This window comes from Bos indicus x Bos taurus, chromosome 11 (assembly GCF_003369695.1).
Source record: "Bos indicus x Bos taurus breed Angus x Brahman F1 hybrid chromosome 11, Bos_hybrid_MaternalHap_v2.0, whole genome shotgun sequence".
NCBI classification, from domain to species: domain Eukaryota; kingdom Metazoa; phylum Chordata; class Mammalia; order Artiodactyla; family Bovidae; genus Bos; species Bos indicus x Bos taurus.
The window spans coordinates 56,702,080-56,711,700 of record NC_040086.1 but is presented as its reverse complement, the minus strand read 5'-3'; the positions used below and the strand labels follow the sequence as shown (position 1 = coordinate 56,711,700).

General features: G+C 38.8%; 1 pseudogene; it reads right to left on the bottom strand.

The window, feature by feature from the left end:
• Nucleotides 1–1,358: 1,358 nt before the first annotated feature.
• Nucleotides 1,359–1,686, bottom strand: LOC113900836 (annotated as a pseudogene).
• Between the last annotated feature and the right edge of the window lie 7,935 nt (nucleotides 1,687–9,621).

Below are 9,621 nucleotides of genomic sequence, written 5' to 3'. Positions count from 1 at the left end.
TTTTGAAATATATGAAATCTTCATGGTGCAAGGTGTAAGGAGGTTGTTGTTGTTCAGTTGTTAAGTCGTGTCTGACTCTGCAACCCCACAGACTGCAGCATGACAGTTTCTCTGTCCTCCACTAACTGCCAAAGCTTGCTCAGATTCATGACCATTGAGTCAGTGATGCTATCTAACCATCCCATCCTCTTTTGCCCCTTTCTCCTTTTGTTGTCAATCTTTCCCAGCATCAGAGTCTTCCAACAAGACATCTCTTTGCATCAGGTAGCCAAAGTATTGGAGCTTCAGCTTCAGCAACAGTGTTTCTGATGAATGTTCAGGGTTGATTTCCAAACCTAGGCCAAGGAGTGGACGCTTCTCCTGTGAGCCAGCTGAAGGTCTTACCTCTTTGACTGAACCACCAAAAGGACCTGGGTTTGGTGTGCAAGCAGGCCTTTAATTTATATTTACTGTAAATATGTCAGTGGAGAAATAAAATATGAATCTCCTATCTACCTAAAAAAACAAAAGGAGTCTTCTCCTGCATCATAATTTGAAAGCATTGATTGTTTGGTATTCAAACTTCTTAATGGTCCAACTCTTCTTTATAGTCCATCCATACATAACTACTGGAAAAACAGTAGCTTTGACTTCATGGACTTTTGTCAGCAAAGTGATGTCTCTGCTTTTTAATATGCTGTCTAAGTTTGTTATAGATTTTCTTCCAAGGAGCAAGTGTCTTTTAATTTTATGGCTACAGTCACTGTCTGCAGTGATTTTAGAGACCAAGAAAATAAAATCTGTCAGTGCTTCCATTTTTTCCCCTTCTATTTGCCATGAATTGATGAGACCAGATGTGAGGATCTTACTTTTTTTAATGCTGAGTTTCAAGTCAGCTTTTTCACTTCCCTCTTTCACCTCATCAGTAGGCTCTCTTCCTTTCCTCTCCATTTTCTGCCTCTAGAGTGACACCACCTGCATATCTGAAGTTGTTGATATTTCTCTTTAGCCACAGAAGAGGCAGTAGCCTGTGCAAAAGAAAATTTCTGTATGTGAAACATACAGACCATGACAAAAACATAAATATTCTTTGATTTTTATATCCGAAAACATATTTATATAGACAAAGGATACTGTATGAAATCTATTTGCCAGAACTTAAATGGTCCATTAGGCCATTAAAATGTCCAGTAAATGTAGTAACAGACTTCCTTGGTTTGTATGTTTAACAAGTGGGACAAGTAAGGTAGGCACTTTTTGAAACCTTGTTAACATTTTCCCACCAATATTGACTCATGAATGCCTTTATTTTGTCAATAAACAAATAGTTCAATGCACGTACAGTGGGGAAGAGTGGGAATTTTTTTTTTTTTTTTTAGGTTTTCACTATTTATTTATAACAAATATTCCATGTCTGGGATCCTCTTGTCAGAAGTTCTCTGAGATGATGCCGTCGGCCTTGGCCAGCCAGAGAATGGAGTCATCTGACTCGCCCATCCTGCGAACGGCCCCGCAGATAGCATAGGTTTTAAACTGGCGGTTGAACCTGCCTGTCACCTTGTCAACCTCGGCCACGTTCATCTGGATGGATGCGTGGTCCTTGGCACCAATGAAGCGGTTGCTGGCGGAGCATTTCTGCGGCACATACGGGGCCACGAACTCACCAGAGTCATTCTGTATGTTGAGCGAGTGTCTCAGGCCCCGCATCGTCCCCTTTGCTAGGACACTGGCCACACAGCCCACCTGATGGTACAACGATGAGCACAAGCACAGGAGGAGTGGGAATTTTTAAAGTCTGTAGCAGGACTGAGCTGTTATTTGGTCCAAATTTGGTAAATGGGAATCCCACAATCATTTGCTCAATAGCTTTAAACAAAAAGGCAGTGTCAGTAATGGTTCTAACAAGGCAGGTATGGCCATGCCACAGAGTCCAGTTGCTCTAGTACCTTTTTGGCTATAACACCCTATATAGGTAATTGGTGACCTCTGTTTTTGTTGAGTGAATATCCTAAGGACAAACACTTTTTATATACAGAAAGGCAAAAGGAAATCTGAAAATTTGGATACTCAAGGGCAGGTGGGTTCATTAAATTCTCCTTTAAGTTGTTATAGGCTGTGTCATCCAGTTCTCCTCATAAACATTGGGTTGGTATTGTTATTATTCAGTGAAAAATGCAGAAATTTAGCTACAAGAGAAATTTAAAATCTGTTTTTTGCAATAACCAACTCGCCTGAGAAAAACTAAGAGTTGGTGTTTAGTTTGGGGTTTGGAGAAACTTAGGACACCATGAAGTATATCTGAATCTAGGTGAAGCCCTTGTTTTGATATCAGATTCCCTAAACACTGAACTTGGGAATGGGAAAACAGCAGTTTTGGGGACGATCTTTCCACTGAAGACCAAAAGCTTTAGCAAGTGGGTGCTGTCTTCAGGTTAGGAGAGTTGAGGTGAGCAAAGAAGCAAATCATCCACATATTGCAACACAGTAGAACTTACAGGGCACTTTTTAACACCAAGCTCAGCCTTCAAGATTTATAAGAAATAAGAACTCCAAGTAAAATCTTGAGTCATTATTGTCCCAGTGAATTATTTTTCTTCCCCAGTGAAGGCAAAAAAAGTATCTGCTAGCTTCATCAACTGGAATACTGAAGAATGCACTGTATAAATCTACTGCAGTAAAGAATTTGCTTCCAATAGAAGTGGATGCTAGTAATGCATTGAGAGATAACAATGTTGTTTATTGTTGTTATTACAATGTTGTTTATTACTCAGAGGTCCTGAACAAGCTCTACCTTCAGTCCTTAGATTTTCTCACTAGTATAATAGGAGTATTTTACCAGACATTGTTAAAATAAAAATATTGCAGATATTAAGCCTTGAGCCTTATAATCTATTACAGGTTTTAAATCTTGAAGTTCTTCCTCACTTATGGGATAGCGATTAGCTCTGGGAAGAGATTCTGAGAGATCTATTTGAACACTGATGAGAAGTACACTGTGAATTTTGTCAATATCATTTGGAGATTTTGCCCATAAGAAGGATGGTGGCTGAATCAATAGAGCCAAATAATCAGTGTTTCCAGAATCAGCTCTACTATACTCAGAGACAGAGCAAATAAAAGACATCGAAAGGTCATTTGATTCACCTGGTTGGTTGCTTTGATTGCTACAGTTGACCCTTGAACAACATAGTGGCTAAGAGCTATGAATTTCTGAACTGCTAAAAATTTGAGAAAAACTTTACAATCAGAGTCAACCAACTGCAGAAGTACTACTATAGTACTTATTTAGGAAAATTTCAGCATATAAGTGAACTCAGGCAGTACAGACCAGTGTTGTTCAAGGGTCAACTGCATTACAAAATTTTAGAATTATATCCCCCTTTCAAGAGTAAGAAATTCCACTATGATGCTTTCCTAAGAAGTCTTTGCCTAATAAATGGACAGTTGCTGAGGAGCAAAAGACAAAAGGATTCACATGTCTCAAAGGGTTTAATAAAAGGAACTAAGTTCAGAGATGGAAACCTTTTGAGGTTCATTAAAGATCCCAGTATTTGAACTTGCAGTACTCTGAGGCAAGGGCTGCTTTATGTTAGTTGGGTTGAGCTCTTAGAGTGGCTCCAGTGTCAATTAGGACAGCACGGCTATAATGGAACAGCCCAATTCCCAGGGAGTCAGGCCAAAGGCTTAACAGTGCAGTTCCAATAGAACAGCCCCTATTCTGAAAGGTACCAAGCTAAAGCCTGCACTGGCACCGTTTCAGTGAAACAGTCTCTGTTCCAAAAGAAATTGGCCCCAAAGCTAGCAGAGTTCCAATTGAAACAGCCTGATTTCAAAATACTATCAGGCTGAAGTGCCAAGCAACTACTTACAGACAGAATAAAGCTTAAACAAAAAACATGGAGCCTTAAAATGTGTCCCAAACAAAACCTGGGAGAACTTCAAAACATAAAGAAAGCATAAGCTCAGATCCAAAAGAAAGACTTACCTTCAAACCCCAGGGTTGATGGAAAAGCACTGTGCGATAATGGACTAAATGTTGACCTCTGTGCTCATCAGCCTCAGAGTCACTGAATGTCTTCTCTGGACCCCCATGCATACCACAGAAATTACTTAAATATATTTCCAGTTATTTCTCCAGTAAAAATGGGCTTTTCAGTATCAGCAAATAATTGCGATTCAGGGTCTGCAACCATGGTGAGCCATGTGTAAGTCCTAGCACATCAAGGAGAAAATAACTCTTTTAAAGAGGAGAAAAGGAAACTGGGAGGGCTGAAGTAAGCACAGCTCGTTGAAGGAGTTGAGATTCAAAAAAGCATAGTGCCTTTTTAAAAATTTCAATTTAAGAAAAAATTTAACTTGGAAGATGATTGCCAGTATGTTGTGTTGGTTTCTGCCATACAGCAAAATGAATCAGCTATAAGTGTACATATACCTCCTCCATCATGAGCCTCCTTCCTATCCCACCATCCCACCCCTGTAGGTCTTCACAGAGCATGAAGCTGGACTCCCTGTGTTATGCCACAGTTTACTTCTACTTATCTATTTTACACATGGTAGTGTATGTATATGTCAATGCTAGTCTCTCAATTCATCCCACCCTCCCCTTCTCACACGGTGTCCTCAAGAACATTTTCTATGTCTGCATCCCCATTGCTGTCCTACGAATAGGTTCATCAGTACCTTTCCTCTAGATTACATATGTATGATTTAGTATATGATATTTCTTTTTCTCTTTCTGACTTACTTCACCCTGCTCTAGGTTCATCCACCTCACTACAATGTTCATTTTTATGGCATATTGAATTGTGGGCTTCCCTGGTGGCTCATTGGAAAAGTATCCACCTACCATGAAGAGATACAGGAGACACAGATTCAGTCCCTGAGGCAGAATGATCTCCTGGAGGAGAGTATGGCAACCCAATCCAGTATTCTTGCCTAGGGAAATCCATGGACTGAAAAGCCTGGAGGGCTACAGTCGAGAGGGTTACAAAGAGTTAGATATGACTTAAGCATCTGAGCAGGCAGACATGTAATGTTCCATTCCATTCTGTTGTATATACGTATCACAACTTCTATTGTAAATAGTGCTGCAGTGAACATAGGGGTACATGTGTCTTTTTGAATCATATATTTTTTCCAAGGTATATGCCCAGTGGTGAAATTGCTGAGGTTATGGCAGTTTTATTCCAAGTTTTTAAGGAATCTTCATATCGTTCTCCATAGTGGCTGTATCAATTTACATTACCACCAATAGTGCAAGAAGATTTTCTTTTCTCCAAGTTCTCTCCACCCTTTATTGTTTGTAGGTTTTTTGATCATGGCCATTCTGATTGGAACCAGTCTGTTGTTCCATGGCCATTTCTAAATGTTGCTTCCTGACCTGCAAACAGTTTCTCAAGAGGCAAGCCAGGTGGTCTGGTATTCCCATCTCCTTCAGAATTTTTCACAGTTTATTGTGATCCACACTGTCAAAGGCTTTGGTAGAGTCAATAAAGCAGAAATAGATGTTTTTCTGTGAGTCTCTTTCTTTTTTGATGATCGAGCAGATGTTGGCAATTCGATCTCTGGTTCCTCTGCCTTTTCTAAAACCAGCTTGAACATCTGGAAGTTCACGGTTCACATATTGCTGAAGCCTGGCTTGGAGAATTTTGAGCATTACTTAATAACTTGTGAGATGAGGGCAGTTTGGTGGTAGTTTGAGCATTCTTTGGAATTGCCTTTCTTTGGGATTGGAATGAAAACTGACCTTTTCCAGTCCTGTGGCCACTGCTGAGTTTTCCAAATTTGCTGACATATTGAGTGCAGCACTTCACAGCACCATTTTTTCGGATTTGAAATAGCTCAACTGGAATTCCATTACCTCCACTATCTTTGATCGCAGTGATGCTTCCTAAGGCCCACTTGACTTCACATTCCAGGGTGTCTGGCTCTAGGTGAGTGTGAGTGATCACACTGTTGTGATTATCTTGATTCCTGAAGATCTTTTTTTGTACAGTTCTTCTGTGTATTCTTGCCACCTTTTCTTAATATCTTCTGTTTCTGTTAGGTCCATATCATTTCTGTGCTTTATTTAACCCATCTTTGCATGAAATGTTCCCTTGGTGTCTCTGATTTTCTTAAAGAGATCTCTGGTCATTCCCATTCTATTGTTTTCCTCTATTTCTTTGCATGGAGTGCTGAGGAAGGCTTTCTTATCTCTTCTTGCTATTCTTTGGAACTCTGCATTCAAATGGGTATATCTTTCCTTTTCTCCTTTGCTTTTTGCTTCTCTTCTTTTCACAGCTATTGGTAAGGCCTTCTCAAACAGCCATTTTGCTTTTTTGCATTTCTTTTTCTTGGGGGTGGTCTTGATTCCTGTCTCTTGTACAATGTCACAAACCTCCATCCATAGTTCATCAGGCACTCTGTCTATAAGATCTAGTCCCTTAAATATATTTCTCACTTAAACTGTATAGTCATAAGGAGTATATCAAGGCTGTATATTGTCACCCTGCTTATTTAACTTATATGCAGAGTACATCATGAGAAACACTGGGCTGTAGGAAGCACAAGCTGGAATCAAGATTACCAGGAAAAATATCAATAACCTCAGATATGCAGATGACGCCACCCTTATGGCAGAAAGTGAAGAGGAACTAAAAAGCCTCTTGATGAAAGTGAAAGTAGAGAGTGAAAAAGTTGGCTTAAAGTCCAACATTCAGAAAACTAAGATCATGGCATCTGGTCCCATCACTTCATGGCAAATAGATGGGGAAACAGTGGAAACATTGGCTGACTTTTTTTGTGGGGGGACTCCAAAATCACTGCAGATGGTGATTGCAGCCATGAAATTAAAAGGTGCTTACTCCTTGGAAGGAGAGTTCTGACCAACCTAGACAGCATAGTAAAAAGTAGAGACATTACTTTGTCAACAAAGATCCATCTAGTCAAGACTATGGTTTTTCCAGTAGTCATGTATGGATGTCAGAGTTGGACTATAAAGAAAGCTGAGCGCAGAAGAATTGATGCTTTTGAACTGTGGTGTTGGCGAAGACTCTTGAGAGTTCCTTGGACTGCAAGGAGATCCAACCAGTCCATTCTAAAGGAGTTCAGTTCTGGGTGTTCATTGGAAGTACTGATGTTGAAGCTGAAACTCCAATACTTTGGCCACTTGATGCAAAAAGCTGACCTATTTCAAAAGACCCTGATGCTGGGAAAGATTGAGGGCAGGAGGAGAAGGAGATGACAGAGGATGAGATGGTTGGATGGCATCACCAACTCAATGGACATGGGTTTGGGTAGACTCCGGGAGTTGGTGATGCACAGGGAAGCCTGGCATGCTGCAGTTCATAGGGTCACAAAAAGTAGGACACGACTGAGCGACTGAACTGACTGAACTGAATTCTGATTCGTATAAGATGATGCCTTATTGTAGTTTTGATTTATTGACTGAGCTGTTGTCAGGCAAGAAGAAAATTTTCTTTTCCTTTGGGTTCTGCCATTGTATAGGTCATAAGAGTATCCCCTTCTGACTTCCTCACTCTATTTTAATTGAGTTTCTCTTTATCAATATTTACAATCAATATGGCTGATTTAGGGTAAATCCAAGAAAGTAAGATAACCATCTATCAGGAGTGAAATATTTTATTTCTTTATAAATTGGGAATATTAGCCAGAATTACCACCCACAGGGGGACCTACTCCAGTGCTGCATTGAGGCTGATAAAAGTTTCTTTGTGCCTTTTGCTCATGTTATTATACTATCCACTCAGCTCCTATCTTTCATGTCTTCCTTTCAACGTAATGGCTAAGTTTATTTCCCAATGATTTTTTATATCTGACTTTCCCCCTCAGTTTTATTAAGGTATACAAATAAAATTTTATATAAATTTAAGGTATAAGGAATGATGATTAAGAATTGATTATCACAATAAAGTCAGTTAACACATCAATCATACAAAGCTCTATATTATGTTGGGGGGAAACATTCAAAATCTACTCTTTTACTAAACTCAAGTATACAATAAAGACTATAAGACATTGATGAAACAAATTGAAGACATAAAATTAAAAGATATCTCATGTTCATGCATTGAAATAATTAATAATTCTTTGTTATTGTTAAAATGTCTATACTACTCAAAGCAATTTATAGACTATATGCAATTTCTATAAAATTTTCAATGACATTTTACAGAAATAAAATAATAAACAATGTTAAAATTCATATGACATCAGAAAAGACCTTAATAGCCCTTAAAGACCTTAATTGCTTAAAAGCAATCTTGAAAAGGAAAAGCAAAGCTGGAGGCAATTATGCTCCATGCTTTCAGGATATATTGCAAAGCTTTAGTAATCAAAGCAGTATGCCCTGACATAGAAATAGACACATAGACTGATTGAATAGAATAGGAAGTCTAGATATAAACCCATGCATATATGATCAACTAATACTGACAAGTCATCAAATGGACTAAGTTGCTCAACATCAGTAATTATCAGGGAAATGCAAATCAAAACCATAATGAGATATTACCTCATACCTTTTAGTGTCTATTACCAAAAAAGACAAGAGGTAACAAGTGTTAATGAGGATGTGGAGAAAATAAAACAGTTGTGCATTGTTGGTTTGAGTGTAAATTGGTATAGCCACAATAGAAAAGAGTAGGGAGAATCCATGAAAAAAAAATTTTTTTTTTAATCTACCATATGTTGTTTATGGGCTTCCCTGGTGGCTCAGTGTAAGGAATCCACCTACAATGCAGGAGCTGCAGGAGACAAAAATTCAAACACTTGGTTGGGAAGATGGAGGAGGGCATGGCAACCCACTCCAGTATTCTTGCCTGGAGAATACCATGGACAGAGCAGTGTGGCCGGCTATAGTCTATAGGGTCACAAAGAATCAGACATGACTGAAGCAACTTAGCATGCATGGACACATGCTGTTTATAGCTTGCTGTGCAAAAGCTTTTAAGTATCATTTGTTTATTTTTACTTCTATTTCATTATTCTAGGAGTGGGTCAAAGGGAATCTTACTGCAGTTTATGTCAAAGAGTGTTCTATGTTTTCCTCCAAGAGTTTTATAGTTTCTGGCCTTACATTTAGGTCTTTAATCCACTGTGAGTTTGTGTATGGTGTTAGAAAGTGTTCTAATTTAATTCTTTTACATGTAGCTGTCCAATTTTCCCAGCACCAGTTATTGAAGAGGTTGTTTTCCCGCCCCCCACCATCCCCCATTGTGTATTCTTGCTTTCTTTGTCAAAAATAAGGTGCCCATAGATGTGTAAGCTTATCTCTGGGCTTTCTAGCTTGTTCCATTGATCTATATTTCTGTTTTTGTGCCAGTATCCTACTGTCTTGATGACTGTAGCTTTATGGTATAGTCTGAGGTCAGAAAGATTGATTCCTCCAGCTTTATTTTTCTTTCTCAACATTGCTTTGGATACTCAGTTATTTTTTATGTTTCCATTGAAATAGTGAAAAAAAATTGTTCTAGAGAAAATAGTTGCAAATGAAGCAGCTGACAAAGGATTAAAATTTAATTTCCAAAGTATATAAGCAGCTCATGAATTCAAAGTCAGAAAAACAAGCAAACCAATCAAAAAATGAGAAGACCTAAACAGACATTTCTCCAAAGAAAACATGCAGATGGCCAACAAACA